Source organism: Cygnus olor, chromosome 27 (genome assembly GCF_009769625.2).
Source record: "Cygnus olor isolate bCygOlo1 chromosome 27, bCygOlo1.pri.v2, whole genome shotgun sequence".
NCBI classification, from domain to species: Eukaryota; Metazoa; Chordata; class Aves; order Anseriformes; family Anatidae; genus Cygnus; species Cygnus olor.
The window spans coordinates 5127206-5143088 of record NC_049195.1 but is presented as its reverse complement, the minus strand read 5'-3'; the positions used below and the strand labels follow the sequence as shown (position 1 = coordinate 5143088).

General features: G+C 59.7%; 1 protein-coding gene and 1 long non-coding RNA gene across 6 annotated transcripts in view; one reads left to right on the top strand and one right to left on the bottom strand.

Moving 5' to 3' along the window:
- Positions 1–7890: 7890 nt before the first annotated feature.
- On the bottom strand, positions 7891–10094 carry LOC121060440. 2 transcript variants are annotated; one of them, XR_005814817.1, is made up of 5 exons: positions 10042–10094; positions 9661–9758; positions 9429–9515; positions 8829–8903; positions 7891–8206 (listed from the first exon to the last, which is right to left on the bottom strand). It is a non-coding gene; the product is annotated as an uncharacterized LOC121060440 (long non-coding RNA). The 2 variants fall into 2 exon arrangements; XR_005814816.1 differs by lacking the exon at positions 10042–10094 and having other exon boundaries at positions 9661–9965.
- Positions 10095–13379: 3285 nt separating this feature from the next.
- Positions 13380–15883, top strand: part of NSD3 (nuclear receptor binding SET domain protein 3) — a 43083-nt gene continuing 40579 nt past the window's right edge. For all 4 annotated transcript variants that reach the window (XM_040538554.1, XM_040538555.1, XM_040538551.1 and 1 more), the window contains exon 1: positions 13380–13517. The gene's annotated coding sequence lies outside the window, so the exon portion shown is untranslated. The remainder of the gene's footprint in view (positions 13518–15883) is intronic.

The following is a 15883-nucleotide window of genomic DNA, read 5'->3' as shown; positions in this document are numbered from 1 at the left end:
AATGCAGGCTGTTCTTGTGGGAACTCTGTTTATCCTGACTCCAGAATTCCCTGTACGAATACCACCCCGTTCAGCGACCTTCGCCTCCTCTCCGCCACCAGCGCGCGGTGCCCGTGACGGTGGCGGCGTCACCCCCACGTGTTTCCCTCCCGCAGGCTGGACCCCCCCCGGCCGTTCCCCCCCCGGCCGCTCCGTCCCCAGGCAGGGAGCCCCCTCCCAGAGCAGGGGGCTCGGCCGGGGGCGCAGCCAGATGTTCTGGCAGCCGCGTGCGTGCTGCCGTCCTCGCCAAAAGCTCCGTGTGCGAGGCCAGCTGGGCTCGAGCCTCGAGCGCTGGAGATGACCGAGGGACCCTTAACCCCCTCCCTGCCACCCATCGGGAGCTGCACCCCGGGGTGCTGGGACCCCGCGAGGAAGAGGAGGCTGAGCCCCAGGGCTGGCAGCTGGGCGGCTCTTTGGAGGCCGGGGGGAGAGGTTTGTGTCTTTGGGCCCCCCTGTCCGAAGGTGCTGGGGATCTCTGCAGCTGGGCGGCCGCGGGCAGCCCTCCCTCCGCCCTGACGTCAGCCCCGAGTCGATCCCTGCACTTTTGCCGTCTTCTCCTCCTCCTCCGAGGATGGATCCGGTGCCAGCTCCAGGCTGTTTGCATTTAGATTTGACCTGCTGCCCGCAGAAACCGCGCCGGCCCTGGGAAAGGCGTTGCGGCTCCCGAGGAGCACCGAGCGGTTACGGGCATCGCCGGGAGCCCTGGGGGGGACGTGGTGGGGGTGTCCCCTGCACCCTGGGGCCGGCAGCGTGGCTGGGTCCTGACTCTCCCCCCACAAGGGCGAGGGGCCGCCAGCCCCTCTCCGTAGCCATGAAATGGTTAAGGCGCAGCGGCTGCAGGCTCACGGTGCTCCCTGTCTCCCCGGCCCTTTTAAAAGCATCTGCTTGTTGCTATTTCCATGTGTAAATTAAATCGATCAGCTGCGCTCTCGCCCCCTCCCCTCCTAAATTAAGTAGAGCTTTTAATCAAGTGATTTATGTTGAATTCACAGTCCTAGATTAAACTCGCAGCCCAGGCAGCCAGGAGCTGGGGGAGCGGGGCTGGGGGCATCCATAAATCACCGCTCTCCTTGGGACCGGCTTGGCAAGGCGGCGGGGAGAGATGGAGCTCATGTTTACATCATCAGAAACTGCTGCTATCACAATCTTCTGCTCATTTCCTGGGGTTACCAGGAGGGCAATTAAATATGATAATAAGCAGAGTGACTCCAGCAGCGCCGCTGGTGCCTGCCATCACACCGAAGCCTGGAGGCTGCAGGGACCGTGCTGCTTGGCCAGGGACGGGCACAGGGCAGCTGCCAGCCCCGGAGCAGGGAAATTCTGATCCTCTGCCCTTCCTGGAAGGCATCCTCTTCAAACTCGGGGAGACAGACACCCAAACCCCAAGATGGAGACACCCCTACCGGAGCCCCGGCCCGCAGCCGCACCCCGAGCACGTGGCCAGCAGCACCGGGCACTGGTGGCCGCCGAGCGCTCAGCCCCTGGCCGCATGTTTGGCTCCTGCAGCGTCCTTTGTCTCTTCCACTCCTCGCCTTCCTCCTTCTCTCCTTTTAAAGCCCTCCGGCTGCGCAGGACCTAGACAATCTCCTGGCCCCGGCCCAGGATCTGGCTGCTCTGCGCAGCTCGGAGCTGGGCTTTGTCTCGCTGCCAGCGGCGTCAGGAAGCCTTGTTTGCCGTTCCACCTTGATGCTCCGCGCGTGCAGGTCCGTGAGCATGGCTGGTGGGTGGGAGCGGGGCCGGGGTTGTCCCGGGCAGGGCTCTGCCTGCTCCCGCCCCATGCCAAGCGCACACGCATCCCGCGGGTGGCCGATGGCCCTGCAGCCGGGGGCAGCTTTCCAGCCATAAACCGTTTCCTTGGGAGGAAATAACCCCCACCCCGAGAGGCGGCCGAGCAGAGCGCGCAGGAAATGGAGTGGAAGCATCTGCCCGCGTGGCTCGAAATCCCCGGGCAGGGCTGGGAGCTGGAGGGGGAGCCCTTTCCCCCTCCTCCTGCATCACCACGGGACAGGCGCTTGGCGTGCCGGCAGCGCTTGTGCGGGATCATGAGGGCGGAGGAGAGGAGGTCTGGATGCGGCCGCTCGCACGCGGGGCTCTGCGCCCCTGCCCGAGCCCGAGGTGGGTGTGAGGGATGTCAGCCCCTGGCGCGTGTCCCAGCCCCGCACCGAGCACGCGGGACGGCCGCAGCGAGCGCCCGGGCCCTGCCGCAGCAGGAACTTGGCAGAGCGCTCGGCGGGGCTCTCCTGCTGTACATCACTTCCCCTGACAGCCCGCGCACCAGACACTGTCAAACACCACGGATCGGCTTGATTTCATCCAAACAAAACATCGGTTATGAACCGGGGCAGCTGCAGATAATTCCCGCTCCTGTCAAAGCCCTGCCACTGTGCGGAGGGCTCAGGAGGGATCCTGCGCCCCCCTGCTCCCCGCTGGTCCTGCAGCACGGTGCTGGGGCTCGCCGAAATCCCGGCCGCCAGCTGCAGCGGGCAGAGCCCCTCTCAGCACCCACCTGCCCAGCACCACTGGGGAACAGCACCCGCGAGCAGCCCCTGCCCTCCCCGTGCATCCCGGGGCCACCGGGTGCAGCCGGTGCGAGGTGGGGAGGGAAGAGCCCTGGCTGATCCCGGGGGATTCCTGCCGTCCGCACCCCGTAACTCTCCCGGTTCCTCTCCTTGCAAGGTTTGGCTCTCGAGCCCTTGTTCTACATTATTTTAAGCTGGTGTAAGCCTCGGTCGTCTTTGTTACAAATTTATAACAGAGACAGAAAGCCTGCTAGGAATGTAATGCTCTAATACCGAGGGCTATAAATCTCAGCCTTTGTTGTGCTTGGGCCTCACTAAATCAGCGCTGCTCCCTCTGAATATTAATCCACTATAAAAGTGCTGACCGGTGCATCTTTCCCCAGCAGCCTTCAGTGGAGAAGCTGATGTAAGGCCGGGGACGGCCGTGGCACGGGGACGTCTCAGCAGAAACCCCCAGCATCGGGGCCGAGCCGCTGCCCCCTGGCAGCACGGCCGTGATGGGACGGAGGCAGAAGGGGTTCGGAGCTGCGGGTTTGGGGTCGCTCAGGACCGAGCCCTCCCCTGCCAGCGTGAGCATCGCCGGCCCCGCACCGAGCGGTGACTGTGGGGATGCCCAGGGGAAGGACAAAGCCCCGCGAGCCGGCTCTCGGGAGCCAAGGGGAGGGCTGAAAGGTGTTTGGCACCGGCGGGGCTGGAAAAGCTCTCCCCACGCCAAAGCACACACGGCCTTGCAGCTCTGCAACGTTTAATTTGCCCGATGTTGCAGAACAGAATCCAGAAATTTATGGGGCTCTGCTGGGTTCGTTTCCTCCGCAATCTCGGTGGGTCGCGTAGAGAAAACGCTGACTTTCCCCCATTTTGTGCTTGGGGAGCAGGGGGGGGGCGCAGGAAGCTGCGGGGCCCTGGCCGAGGACGCGCGGCTGGTGCAGAGCTGAGCTGAGCTGAGCCGAGCCCTGCAGCACAGCCGGGGGAGGTTGGGCTCTGCCCCCCTGAGCCCTGTGGGGCTGGGAAGCGGCAGGGATTTGGGGTCTGGGAACGGGTTTGTTCGGAGCAGCACAAGTGGCACGAGGCTGCTTTGGGCTGGTGATTCGGTGCTCGTGGGTTAGGAGCCAAAGCCGGCAGTCCTGCCGCGTGGCTGGAGGCAACCACAGCAAAACCCAGCAGGAGCAGGCCCCAGCTTCCAGCTCCTTCTAAATTAAAAATCCAGGAGGAAACCGAAGGGGAAGCTGCCCCGGCGCACGCCAGCCTGGCCCAGCCGTGGCAGAGAGCAGCCAGGAGCAGGGGGCGCAGGCAGTGCCAGCCGCGCTGGGGGGCTCCCTGCCAGCCCCTCTCCTCTCCTCTCTCCGCCTGCAAAACCTCCCGGCAGAGGAAGGAGCTGCTCCCTCGCGTCGGGCTCAAAGGCGCTGCAGAGCTGGGGGGGCGCTGACCCGGCTCGTGGCCACGTCCCCGGCCAGGAGGCTCCCCTGAGAGCGCCGGGTGCTCTCCGGCTGGCCGGATCCCCCTTGGATGAACCTGCTGCTCCCACCTGGGGCCGACTCGGCCGGCAGAGCAGCCACCGAGGGAGCTCTCAGGAAACTTCAGCTGCCCCTTGCCAGCTGCCAGCCCTGCCACGGAGAGCGCGGGCGGGACCAGAAGCTGGCGCAGACGCAGGCTGCAGAACACCAGGCTGCAGAACACGACCGCTGCCATTATCCCGCGCTAGGTGGTATATACGATGTTCTCCTAAGGTGTATTTAAAGGCTGTCAGAGCAGCAGTCTTCCAAGGGAACATTACCCACTTGCAGGAAATTAAGGATATTATCTGGGTAATTTTCTGCCCACCTCCTGCACTGAAATCAGCAAAGCCCCCAACAACTTGAAATTCAACTCCAAATTCTTCGAGCGCCCGGAAGAATTTGCAGGCTGGCAGGATAACGCCGCGTGTGCCCCTGGGCGAGACCTGCCGTGGCTCGGTGCAGTGGAGAGCCCAGAGGGCTGGGGACACGCGTCCTGCTCGCAGCCCAGGGACCCCCGGGCCCTGCTCTGCACCCACGGGTCCCCATTCTGTCTGCAAAACGCGGCTGCAGGTGGGGCCGGCGCTGCAGTCCGCAGGCTCAAGCAATTGAGGCGGCCTCCACGGGCTGGAGCTGGTCGAAGCGCAGCACCAGCCCGGGCTTTGAAGCTCAGCTGTTGCTGCAGGCGTGGAGAAAACAGAACCTTTGAAGTCTGGTTGGTGCTGAAAACACTTCATTATGCTGCGCTAATGAATGGCTTATTCTGTGAATTTGAAATTCTTCAGCCATGATGGGTGCCTTCAGAAGGGCTCTGCCAAGAGGGTATTTCTGGGTAATGTTCCCTCCTAGGGCTCTTAATTGCCCCTGGAAATAAAAACAATTTCTCAACCAAATTTTGCCTTTCCTGACAGATGCTGGCTTGTTATTGTAGGGTTGCGTGCAAAGAGCAGACTCCGTGTGCTGCTCTGTTGTTGTAGGGCTGCAGCCAGCTCTTTAAAATGAGAAAGGGCTAGCAAACGTGTCTCGTGCATGTGGCTTTTACGTGCTGCGGGGAGAGGAGAGCCGCAGCTCCAACCCTGCGCGGCTGCTGGCTGGGGGACGGCGCTGCCTGCAGGACCAGCGGGGCTGGACTTTGTGGGGTCCGAGCGTCTCGTGCTGGGTGCTGAACGTCCCTCGTGCCTGGAGGACAGGAGCACGGCTCAAATCAAAAGGGCATCACAGGCAGCAGTACGCGAACCCAGGCCGTGCGAGGTTTTGCTCCTGTTCCTGAGGGCCTCAGCAGCGTCACGCTTGGCTCTCGCTCCCCGTGCCCGGTCCCGCGCCGCCTCACCTCCAGCTCCCAGCCCCGGCGGCGAGCTGCCAGCGGCCAGCGCTGCCCTGCGCTGCTGGGAGCGTGGGGAGAAAGGGGCTGAGGGTGAGGATGGATGAGGCAGGCCCCGTGCTTTGGAGCGGGGCTGAGAAGCTCCCCAGAGCCAGCCGAGCTCGGAGCAAAGCCTGAAGGCTGCTGCTACCTGCCGGTGGGAAGCGGCACTGGAGCCGCGTCCTGCCCGGCTGGGGAGCCCCAAAGCCGGGCTGAGCGCGAGGCTGGGGCGCGCCGCGGCTCGGAGGGGCTTGGGGAAGGGAGGAGAAGAGCCAGAGCCCCCTTCGCCTGCACTCCGCGAGGTTTTGTGGCTGAGCCCCCCGGGGCAGCGGGCAGCGAGGGGCACCCGCTGCTTCCTCCCCGCGCTGCGGCGGCGCGGTCACCGCACGGCTGCTGCGATGCTGCTCGCAGAGCCCCCCAGGAGCCAGGCACAGCCTTGCCTTGTTTGAGCACCAGCAGCGGTTTCCAGCACAGAGGAAAGGTCGGCCGAGGCTTATTTGCGTGAGTCGTGCATGCAGCAATTACCGTGCGGCCCCTCTGCCTTGCACTGGACAAACACGTCCCTTGATAATAGCAATGTAAACTGTTGACTGCAGGCAAAGAAGGGGAGTTTGGGCAGCGTAGCAGAGCTGGAAAAAGTCATCAATATTAATGGCATTTTTGTATGTATCCGCTGCTGTGGGACAGGGATCGATTCCCTCAAATTGCATTAGTATTAGCTAAACTATCTGTCCTGCGGAGATGGCGCTCAGGCTGCAGTTATCCACCACGAGGTGCAAACAGATCTGAGGTCTCTGATCCTGGCTCCGGGGCAGACCAGAGCTTTTGCACTTCAAGAAAACCTATCCGAAGCTACTGACCTTGTTTACGTTACCAAAAAGGGCAACTTTCCTCCTGACTGATGTTCTTGCGTTGACACGGTTTAGTGAGCTAGGTGGCTCTGCGAGCCCAGTTTGTGTGCTCTGAAGACACTTTTGTCTTGCACGGCTCTTCCCGCTAACCTCAAGTTCAGGAATTGTACCTATAAATTCAGGAATTGTACCTATTTACCTGCTTTAGCCGTAACACAGAAATTACTTCCATTCTTCTACTTCTGCGCATTAACCTCTGTTCTCAACACCCCTGAAATAACTGCACTGAATGCTTGTACTCAGCTCTTTAGGGGAGAAAATGCTTCTTCCGAAGAAGCAGGCCCTGCAGATGTTAGGTCACAGCTCCACTGGCAGATCAGCGGCTGTCAGTGTTTTCAGGGAGGCGAGGCGTTCTGCTGAACAGACAAGTACTCAAAGGCTGCTCTACCTCAGACAGCAAAGTACGGCTGCTGGCGACACCTCGCCCACGCCGCAGTGAGGCGGGAGCGACGCTTCAGCAATGGGGTTCTTTTATTGAAGCCATGTTTGCTCTCATTTACTAACCACCAATTAAATACCGATATTCAGCATTGCATACCGGTTACTAACGAGGCAGAGGTGCAGGTACGGAGCTAGGAACACGGTACAACGGTAGCTGCCTTCTGCAAGCTGTTTCTGTATTGGTAGTAAGAGCCTGAAGTCACACGCTTAAAGTGCTGATAACACCTGACCTTGAGATGACTTTTTTGAGTCTGACTGCCCTAAAGGCTGTCTGACCTCTAGAAAAGACCTTTCATTCTACTTAGCACCAAGTCTAATTTTAATTTTACAGTAAGTATGAATACCCATATCTATTGTCCATAAAGTAATCTCTGAATATTTACAAAGGCCAAAAAAAATAACAAATGCTAAAAACAGCTTTTCAGCACCTTCCTATATAGTCTACTAAAAAACTGTTGACACTGGAGTGTATGAAGAACCATTTATAAAGTAGTAAATCTGAGAGAACCCACTGCTGTGCAGTTCTGTGCCTGATAGGGGTTAACCTGGTCTCTACGTGGGAAATGTGTGGGTCCCCAGGTTGTTGCCTCACAAGACCCGGGGGGGGGTGATCCTGAAAAATGCAAGCCTCTGTTTTCTGTAAGAGTGTCTGGCACCTGGGCGTGCCCGTGATGCAGCTGTTACTGACAAATGCAAACGCTCACACGGGGGGAGTTTTCTTCTCCCCTGTGCTACTCCTGTACAGCAAGTTTTTAAGTCTTTCTGAAAAGCTCAGTGATACCAACGATGAGAGCGCTGGTCCTCCTTTCCTTTGCTGCGGTTACTCTCTTCAGTACAAATGGGAGTTAAATGCAGTGGCCACCTAGGCCACCGTGCACTTTTTAATCAGTTAAACCACACTACCTAGGACCGAGGGCTCGAACCAATAAAGCTGCAGCAGCAGGACAAGCTGCAAGCCCTGGATACGTGGCTGTGTTCTTGCATGGGATTTCAAATCGCAGAACAGGCTTTACTGGGCTTCTAGCCTAGTTCATTGTGTGCCCAGACCTTTGTGAGGATGAAAAGCTGCCTTTCCTAAGGTTCACGAGCACAAGCACCTGTTCAGTAAGTAACAGCACAGACAGTAGTGCAAGTATCAACATATTTACAACATAAGTTAAAATGGTGGGGGGGTAGAGGGAATGGAGTACAAATGAGAAGCTGGTGTCATCTGGAGAGTCTTAGCACTGCCTGACTGCTAATAAGCTTGGAAGAGAGGGAGAGAGCCCCTTAGGACTACTGACACGTTTCTGTGTAAAAGCAGCCAGCTGGAAAATCATTCTTCCCTTTTAAGGAGGTGGAGAGATGAAAGCTTTTCTCTTCCAGCGGTAGATTGTCCTTGCTGGCTTCAGGCTAGACTCCGTTGGCACCAGCCTTGCTGCTCTGAGGTGCTTCCAGTTTAGTCTAAGTGTAAAAGTTGCAGATTTTAGACAGTACCAATGCAAATGCTTCTTAAAATCCTTTTTTTTTTTCTTCTCCTGAAGAAAATCCCTTCACATTTTAATAAGGAAAGCCACTCTGAGAGTAACATTTAAGTGAGATCAAAGTTCTTCGGAGTAAAGGCGCATTCTACTGGCAATAAAACTGTCTGGACTTCCAAACTTGCCTGAAGTGGGCATCCTAGATCTAGATGTAAGCAGCACCATTTAAATCAAGTATTCACAGAAAGGAAATGGTCAAGGGAAAAGGCTAGTCACTGTAGACACTTTTTTTTTTAAAGATACAAAACGGCACTTAACACTGCACTGGTTCTGACAGAAGGCTGCTCTGTCCTAGCGGTCCTAAGCAGGTTATTAAAGAAGAGACAAAGAAGGAGCATGCTGATAACTCCCTGCAATGCCCCGCTACCTTCCCATGTCTATTTTTGTATTCAGCAGCCCTCAGTGCAGTTCTGGTCCACAGTTTCTCCAGTCACTCCTTGACCTTAACATTCACAACATCTTGTAGCAGGAATTTCCACAGCTTGACTGTAAGTTGTGTGAAGAACAACCTCCTTTGGAAAGTCTAAACATGTTGAAAAGCTTACCTCTCGTGGGGGAGGCTTAACTGGCACTTCTGACACCGGCAATTTCTCTGTTGGCTGAGATATAAATTCTTCATTCTTTAAGGAAAAAATAGCTTTAAGTCACAGACTTTCTCAGAAAACAAAGCTCTAGCTAGACTCCATACAGTCCCTTTCCTTATCTGAACAAGGCTGTTTGCTGCAATGCACGTTTGTGAAAGCTATGTTAGCATTTCCATAATTTCTCCTACGCTATTTAACGGGACTATTTTGAAATAATTCTAGCTGTTGACACAATTTTCTTCTTTAATTTTCTATTGTTGCTTTTATCAGATTGGACTAATATAAGAACTCTCTTTTGAATAACCAGCCGTCTCAAGCAACAGGGCAAGTTGTGCTAGCTCATCTCTTTGTGCTTTCATTACCTCTCAAGACAGACTACGCAGCTGAGGTTCTCAGGCTAAAACACGTACACAATACAGGAATCTACATTGCTTATGTACTCTGTGCAATTGTGCCAAGCTCCTTTTTCTTCCCCTCCTTGCTTTCAAAAGTGTTGTTCACAAGCTTTTCCCTAAGACCACAACACTACATTTTCCTACCTGTAGGCCGCTATTTTCTAACCTTTCTTCCCTGTACAGCGGGGGCAGGATCCACCAGGGTTTCTTGATGCTCAGGAACGGATGTCATCACTTCCTCAGCTTCACCTATCTAAGGAAGAATATACAGTTCGGTACAGTTAGAAATTCAGTCCACTTGGAGGATCAAAAAAAACAAGACTCATGTCACAGTGCTTCATTTTTATAATGCATAATGGTTAAAGGATTAACCTTAGAGCTTTATTCAAATAACTCACCTTATTTTCTGGTACAGGCTGTGGCTTTAAATCTATTAAGTACAAGGTGCGGGAAAGTAGGAGCAGAGAAGGTGGAGCATTCTCTTTTAAACGCAGATCTAGCCACCATCGGAAGAAACAAGAAAAGTTATTTAATATCAGCTCTAAGTCAGTACTTACTTATACAGCACTCCTTGTCCTTACAAGATCTTAAAGCTATCTTGAGCTTGGTTAGTAGTTTTACGTTACCACAACGAGAAGAAATAGCTTTGAAGACTTGAGAATACCTCTAGAATAGACACTAACGAGGAAGCTTACAAGTAATGTGAGTAATAAAACAGAAGCAATCTGTCCGAACAATTACAAAAGGCCAGTGATGGCTCTACTTTAAGTTTTGGCTACCTTAGAAGCTTAAACCCTTTTTTTCACCCCTCTTCATCCTGCTTCTAAGCGGACCGGACGCTTGCTCGGAGGACTCTTCGCTCCGAGATGTAATCTCCAGGCCCCAGCCACGGGGCCAGGACCCGGCTAAAAACAATTGCCGGCGGCTGGCCAATGGGAGCGGGGCGGGGCGGGGCGGGACCCGAGGCGCCCCGTGGAGGAGGGCGCTCATTGGTGGCGACGCGCCAGGGGGTGGGAGTAGGGGGGCGGCGTCACGGGGCGGTGAGTGACGCCGGACGCGAGGAGCGGCGGGAGGTGGGCGGGGCGGTGAGGCCCCGTTCGGCCCCGTTCGGCCCCGTTCGGCCCCGTTCGGCCCCGTTCGGCCCCGTTCGGCCCCGTTCGGCCCCGTTCGGCCCCGTTCGGGTCCCTTCGGGTCCCTTCGGGTCCCGTAAGTCCCCACATGCCCCGTAAGGCCCGGTAAGGCCCTGTAAAGCCCCGTTAGGCCCCGTTCAGGCCCCGTTAGCCCCCATTAAGTCCCGTTCGGGCCCTGTTTAAGCCCCGTTCAGCCCCGTTCAGGCCCCGAGCTGCACGCAGCGGCCGCCCCGCAGCGTCCGGCGGAGCCGCTGGAGCCCCGCACGGCCCCGCGCGGGACGAGCCCCGCTCGGCCTCGGAGGCCCCGCGAGGTGCCCGCGTGCGGGGCAGGAGCGGGAGCGGGACGCGCCCGAGCAGGGCTCGCGCCTGGGGCGCGGCCCGCGGGGGGGGGGGGGGGCGGCTGCGGGAGGGGGGCCTCGGGCCCGGCCCGGCCCCGCCCGGCGGCTGGGAGCGGCGGGGGCGGCGGGAGCGGCGCGGCCGGGGGCCGGCGGTGCCGAGGGTGCCGAGGGAAAGGCGTCGCGTCAGCCGCAGCGCCAAGCGTCGCAACGGGAGGGAAGGGCCTCGGGGGCGCTCGGTCAGCCGGGCAACGCTAAACCCCAGCAGAAAAGGGACGGGGAAACGCGGCTGAGGCCGGCGCAGGGCGCCCGAGGCCGGCCGGCCGCCAGAGGTCTCTCGCCGCGCGTCCCGGCGGTTGAGGAGCGCGTTTCCCACCAGGGGCCGGCCTCCAGGTCCTTGAACTTCTGGGAAAAAAACCTCCCCGCCGTCCATCCAAATCGGTTTTTACGGTCCAAAGCATTTCTGGGTTGTCAGTGCGGGCCGTGCAGTAGTACGGCTCTGTTCCTCGGTGCCTTATTCTGCTAACGTCCGTCCTGCTCGATTGGGATTTTTCTCCTTAGGAGGGGTTCTTGCTTGAGGAAGTAACGGAATAGGAAATGAAAAGTAGATGAATTGGCAAACGCGCACACGCTCCTGTCCTGTGACCAGCCCAGGAAGGTACCCCTTGCTCACCGTGCTGGAGCGAAGGTTTGTGGTGCTGTGCAAGCACTCTGCCTTTCAGGAGCCTGGCAGAGCTCGTTTGGGCTCATCAGATGCAGTTCGGTGGGGATTTGGCTCGAACTGCTCGGGAGGATCCCTGCGAGCTGAAGTGTGCCGTGGGGTGGGGAGGCAGAGCCCCCAGCCCCCGGGGGCCTGCGGAGCCACCAAGCGCGCGGTCAGAGCGCCGCCGTGGGAGCGGTGTCCCGGATTAGTGCAGGCTGCGTGGTGATCCTGATAAGGATCGCTGGTTACGTGTGCGTGCACGTTCCCCTGGGAGCTGTTTACTTCGTTCTCCTGGTCCCTGCACACAGCGTTAGTAAAGGACCCGTGTGCTGAAGCAACAGGTCAGCACTCGTTGTTTTCTGATAAACGTCCTATGCTAGAGCAGGCAGTAACCTCTGCCCGCTAACTTTCGCTTTCACCTAGATGTTAATGAGTTAAAAACTTCCTTTATACCAAACCCTTTTTCCTTGAGAAGCTGGATACTTTTCAAAGGCCAAATGTTTTCTTTACCCGTCCCAGGGAACAGGCAGAAGGGCGTTTTTTCCCCCTCATTCCATGTTTCGTGCTGATCACTACACGGGTTGTCCAGCCTCCCTCGGGGGCTGAGGAAGGTCAAGGTGCTGCCGCGGAGCTTCCGTGCTGTGGACTCAGCGTTAGCTCCGGGCGCAGCTTCCCGACCAAGCGGCCATTTCACGTAAAAACTGTTGGGAACAGGCACAAGCGGTGCGAAAGAAAGCTGAACAGGAGAAAAATGGAGGAAGACAAGAACTGCTGCCAGCACGCTGGTGAGCTGTCAGGAGGAGTCAGCAGGAAGCAGAAGATGCGTTCCCATCCCTCAGCCGCGAGAACATCAGCACCAGCCCGGGAACACCGAGCTCTTAGGGCTGAAAATCTACAGCAGGGAGAGGAAGGGGAAGAGAGGAAGAGAAAGCCTTTCTAGGTCACCTCCATGTTGGATGGTTATAGCATTAGGGAGGAGGAGAATTGCTTTTTTAATTCCCTTTATTTGCAGCACTCGCAGCCCCTGCCCCGCACGAGGACAGCGCCTGGTGGCCGTGGGTGCGGAGCCGCTGGGCAGCGGGACGTGCTGTGCCTTGGGAATCGTCGCTCGGTGTTTGCTCGGTGGCTCGCGGAGCTCAGCGCCCCCCGGTCTCCTCCTCCCCGTTGGGTCCCGTCCCTCGCTCCCCAGCCGTCCCGGTTCATTAGGGTTGGACTCGATGATCCTTACGGGTCCCTTCCAACCGGGGACATTCTGAGATTCTGTGATTCTCCGGCTCCCCGCAGCAGGCATCGCGTTGTCTCCCCGTCGTGGTTACTCCCCGTGCTCCTGCGCTTCTCTTGTTTCCATTTTATTATTTTTTCCTCTTCCTTTCCCCGCACGGTGCTGTTTTGCTGCAGGAAGGACGCGTTGTGTTGGGTTTTCGTCCGCAAGAGGCGGCTTTTAGAGGGGGCTTCATTGCGAGCATTCCCGTGCCTTGCTTGCCAGCCAGGGGGGACCCTTAGCCGGAGGACGATGCGTTCCCCGACCCGCTGCAGGCGGCGCCCCCGCCCGGCACCACCGCAGGGGCAGGATGCGACCCCGCACCCCCCTCCTCCCGCAGGACTACGTCCCCCGGCGTCCCCCGCGGCGGGCTCCTCCCGGGCGGCCAATGGGGCGCGGCGGCGCGCGCAGGCGCGGGACGCGGCGGCGGGGGAGCGGCGGGGGGGGGGGGCGGAGGCGGCGGCGCGGGAGCGGGGCCGGGGCCGGGCCGGGAGCGGGGCCGGGGGCACGGAGCGGCGCGGGGCGGGCCCGGGGCGGCCCCGCAGCGCAGCGCAGCGCCTCGCCGCCCGCCCGCCTTCCCCCGCCGCCCGCCCGGCGCCTCCCCGCGGCCGCGCAGGGGGCCGGGCGGCCTCCCGGGGCGGGGCCCGGCGGCGGCGGCGGCGGCGGCGGCAGCGGCGGGGGCGCGGAACTCGAGGCCGGGGCTGCGGCGCGGCCTGCAGCGGCGCGACGGGACGGGCGGCCGGGCCCCGCCGCCCCCGCCGCCGGCCTTTGTCTCCGCGGGGCTCGGCGGACGCGGCGGGGGCGGTTAGAATGGAACTGACGGAAGGTGAGGGCGGGGGCGGCGCGGGCGGGCAGCGGGGGGCGGCGGCGCCATGTTCGCGGCGCCGGGGCGGGCACGGCACGGAATGGCACGGCACGGCCCGGTACGGCCCGGCCCGGCCCGGCGCTCGGCTTCGGGGCCGCAGGGCCGCGGCCGGAGCCTGCCCGCGGCGCCGCTCCGTGCCCCGGCTCCGTGCCTCGGCCGCCTCCGGTGGCTCGGCCTTGGCGCGTGGCCCCGTCCCCGTGGCCGCGTGGCCCCGTCCCCGTCCGGGCCCGCCGCGCCCCTGGGGCTCGGTGCGCGGAGCGGCCTGGGCACGGCCTCGTCCCGCACCGGCGGCGGCGTGAAGGCGGCTGCGGGGTCGCTGAGGGGAGGCGCAGCCGCGGCCCGGCCCGGCCCGGCCCGGGGGCTCCCGGGGGCCGTTCGGGTCCCCGTGCTCCTCGGGGAGCTGCTCGGAAGCAGCCTGCCGCAACCGGCGCGTGCGGAGCGGCGATCCGAGGCCCCGCGGCGCTTTCTGGCGGCCGTTGGGCGTTTTCGGTCCCGCGGCTCTGCCTGGGTTGGAAGCGGTGCGGGAGGCGCGTCGTGGCTGTTACCCCGCTCTCGCCGGGTGCGAGCGGGTCGTGATTCACGCGGCACCGGCTGTTGCCGGAGGTCTGACCCCTGGTTTCGTATGAATACTGGCCTCTGAGTCTCCCCAAAGAGCAAAAGAATTCCCTCCGCGTCTCTCGCTTGAGTTCTGGGGCTCTCAAAGACAAACGAGTGCTCTACGCTCGGGTTACCCCTTCTGTTTCTAAATGCACGGCGTTTTTGTTGCTGCTGTGTGAGATGGTTCCTTCCGTTCCCCCGTGGGAAGCTTGTTAAAGGCGGCCTTATCAAAACCATCTGACAGCCGTGACTATTTCTTCTGGCACTTAGAACCTTTAAAAAGGCGTACAGGGAAGCGATCAGCCTCACCGCAAGCTTTAAAACATTGAGAAAAGTTTGTCGAGAGGCCTCTGATTCACCTTCGGTGTCTGCTGGAAGAGGCTGCTCAGGCCAGCTGAAGTCGGTACAAATCCGCAGGCTGCAATTTGTTTTTGCTAATGAACCTACGTGCGGCTGGAAAGCCGGGCGCCGTCCGAGGGTGTAGAAGTGAAAATACGTGCGTGAGTTCTGACAGGTATCCAGAACAAAACGAGACAAGCGGCCTACGAATACCGAACGCAGAAGTAAATACAAACCATTGTTTTACTCCTGCGTATTACTGATGTAATTTCAGCAGCGCAGGAGGCTGTTGTGCCCGGCGGGTGGCTGTCCAGGTGGTTTTGACGTGACTGTAGAAGAAGCAGGGGCATGTTTGGGTCTAGCGAAGAGTTTGCTGTGAGGTGTCGGCGCTGAGCTCCGGCAGAAAGCGGGCCGTAGCTGTCAGGTGCCTTCAGCTGGGCGGCCTTAAGGTTTAGAGAGGAAGAGTGGAAGTGTGACGGAGATCAGTCGCGTCGTTTCAGAAGTAGCCCAGCCTGTTGGAGCCAGACACCCCTGGGTTTGGAGACGGCGCAGGCGGCGGGTGCTGGGGGCGGCTGCTGCCTGGCTCGGAGCTCGTTGGGGGCCGGTGCCAGCGCGCAGGGTGCCAGCGAAACGTACGGGGTGGCAGCGCACGCGCGGGTCTGCGACCCGCTCGGAGGTAGGTCTGCGTGAAGGGCAGCTGGGCTCTCGCAGGCCTGCCCGTGCAGGATGGCCTGGGACCGGGGAGGGGGAGCCCGGCTCCGGCACCGCGCTGAGCACGGACGGCTGACTCCAAGCACGGCCTCGGAGCGCTGCCGGCGGGGCAGTTTCTGCTCTCTGCGGCTGTGTCAGACGCCTCCAATCCGACAAGTGCTGAGCCATTGTAGGTCACGCACGTGGTGGTTGTCGGCGGGCAAGGAGAAGAGGTAAAATTCATTCCAAAAGGTTTTATGGAAGCTGCGTTTAAAATATTTGCGTGCTGCGCCGGTTTTATCAGCGGCTGTTACCTGTGCTCGGGCTCAGCCCGGGGCCAGCTGGGTCCTGCCCCGGGCAGAGCTTGTTCCTCCCGGTTTATCTCATTCACCTCTTCCCTCTGATACCTTGAGTTGCGACTCCTGGGAGCAGCACGAAACTGTTTGCGCCGGCGGTGTCCATGTGCAGAGCTGTGTTTGCAAACGGTCGCTGTAGTTCCCCTATCAGGGACGGGTCCTGCTTTCCCTCCTGGCCAGGAGATCCTCCGGCAGCGGGAAGGGCCCAGTGCAGATCGCTGGCGGCAGTGCTAGAGAGCAAACTCTTCTTTCTCCTGGTAGGAAATTCGGCTGGGGTTTTGAAGGTGTCTTTGTGCCCACCTTGTTTCCCAATACTGCTAAAAAGTATCAATTTCATACCTAAAT